The 2,222-nt window shown below is 41.5% G+C and overlaps 1 non-coding gene across 1 annotated transcript; it reads right to left on the bottom strand.

Annotated features, from left to right (window-relative positions):
• Positions 1 to 1,137: 1,137 nt before the first annotated feature.
• trnal-aag (transfer RNA leucine (anticodon AAG)) lies at positions 1,138 to 1,219 on the bottom strand. Its single transcript has one exon. It is a non-coding gene; the product is annotated as a tRNA-Leu (tRNA).
• Positions 1,220 to 2,222: the final 1,003 nt, after the last annotated feature.

The raw sequence follows: 2,222 nt of genomic DNA, 5'->3' as shown, positions 1-2,222 counted from the left end.
GTTACACAACCAGTCAATTCTTGGTAAACCCATGTACTTGACAGGTGTATCAGTGAGTTAAAAGAAGCTTAGGGAGGAAGTGAGTTAAAGCTTTTAGAATTAGCAGAGGATGGTTTTGATCCATTGACCTCTGGGTTATGGGCCCAGCACACTTCCACTGAACCACTCTGCTTCCCTCTGTAATATTCCTTTTTTTTTTTTATTAAAAATATGTAACCTCTCAGAAAAGGCAGACTGGGCAGCTTCTTGGCAAGTAGCTGGTGTTAGCTCACAGTCTGAGGAATAGATTGGGGCCACCACTCAGAGGGCCCACCATTGTAAGCCAGGTAACGGCAAAAGCAGGCACATAGAAGTGCTAACCTGTGAAGCCACAGACTTCTTCTGGGGACATGTGGAACACACCAACACACAAAGCAAAAGTTAATAAGCAAATTCTTCAAGAGAGACTGGACTTTCTATTTTTCCTGAGAGGTGTCAGGCTGGTTTGAGGGCACTTAGAAGCTCATGGTTGAACACTGCTGTGTTGTGACTCCATGTCACTGAAGGAAAGGGTGGTTTAAACCAAACAGCAGATTAGAGTACAAAGGCTTCTTGGAGTGTCTTGGAGGTGTTCTGGAAGTGGTTTCACCTGTGGACCCCATGGTTCTCCTTTGAGACCTCTTTGCTCTTCTGGGCAATGATGAAGATGCCTGAAGGAGAATGAGTGGATCACCCTGTCTGACGTGTACCAGAGTGGTGTTTTGATGCTGGTCTTCTGTGCTAGTCATAAACTAGCAGAGCAAACACCATGTTTAAGCATCAGGTGGCTCATAGCTGTACTGAGTACTGGAGCACTGCAGGTAAGGCTCAAGCCTAGCATGCTTCTGCTGCACTACTCTTGCTTTCACTTTTTGTCATTAAGATACAGACTTTATGATGTGATTTTAAAGTATTTCCAATTATACAAATCTAAGAAATGCTTTAAATGAAGACAACCTCTGAAAAGGAGGACGAGGTTGACAATGTTTTGTCCAAGTGCAAGCTAATGTTAAAAATGGAAATCTTTGCATCTAAAAGCTAAATTTGTTTCCAAAACTTTCAATCATTGAGGAATTTGTTACTGTTGTTTCTGTATTCCAGCATGTCAAGACAGTAGGATGGCAGTGGTGGGATTTGAACCCACACCTCCATAGAGACTGGAGCCTTAATCCAGCACCTTAGACTGCTCAGTCACACTACCTCTGGTCCTATTGTGTTCTTCACTAGACCATGAGTGTTTCAGAAAGAACAACAAAGTAATGAAAAAGTCAAGTTCTAAAGTGATACTAGTCTTGTGGCTCAAACTGCATAATCCTGCCCTCTGCTTGCAAAGTACATCCTTCAGAATAAGCAGCTTCCACACAATTTACCAGGTCTATTTGCTCTCCAGAGCTGCTGCTGCTATCTCCAGTAGGGCTGCAACTAACGACTATTTTAATAGTCGACTAGTCACCGACTATTGAAACGATTAGTCGACTAATCGGATAATTATTAATTTTTTCTTAAATTTAGCATGAAGTTGATTTAATTATGTGGAAAATGATAATAAACACAAGAAAGATGGGTACAATGAAAAATACATCTTTTATTGAACATACTGTGGATTTGTACAAAAATTAAATAAAAATGTCCTACCATATTATGTGCATTTTGTGAAGTACATTCAGTGGTCAACTGCACAGTCTGTTGTAAAAGAACTTTACAACTTTACAATAAGCATTCAGAGCTGTCCATATTCAAGTTGAAAACATGGACTGTGTGACATAACCTGGACACAAACCTGTCATGGTGGACAGACCAGGTTTAAAATCAACATTCATACTAAGAAAAGTCAGTATATTCACATGGTCTCGTGTGAGACTTGCTCTCTTCTGGGAGCAGATATTTCCTGCTGCTGAGAAGATTCGCTCTGCTGGGGTGGATGTTGCGGGAATGCGCAAAAGGGATCTTGCTACGTTGGACAGTGTCTCAGCCTTTGCTTCTTTTATGGCAAGAATTTCAATTGTGCTTTGCACCCTTGTGACATCTTCAGGAGAGATAAACTTCATCTTTCGGAATCTTGGGTCGATGGCAGCTGCAAGAACAAGTGGGTTGTCTCTCTCTGTAGACACAGTGTTAAGATTCTCCCACCTCTCACTTATTCCTTTTCCTGCAATGGCTCGAAAGGCTTTTCCTGCGCTAGTCTCAAACTGAGTTTGCTGTAT

This window comes from Acanthochromis polyacanthus, chromosome 10, assembly GCF_021347895.1.
Source record: "Acanthochromis polyacanthus isolate Apoly-LR-REF ecotype Palm Island chromosome 10, KAUST_Apoly_ChrSc, whole genome shotgun sequence".
Lineage (NCBI taxonomy): Eukaryota > Metazoa > Chordata > Actinopteri > Pomacentridae > Acanthochromis > Acanthochromis polyacanthus.
The sequence above is the reverse complement of the archived record's forward strand: the minus strand, read 5'-3'. Positions and strand labels throughout refer to the sequence as shown.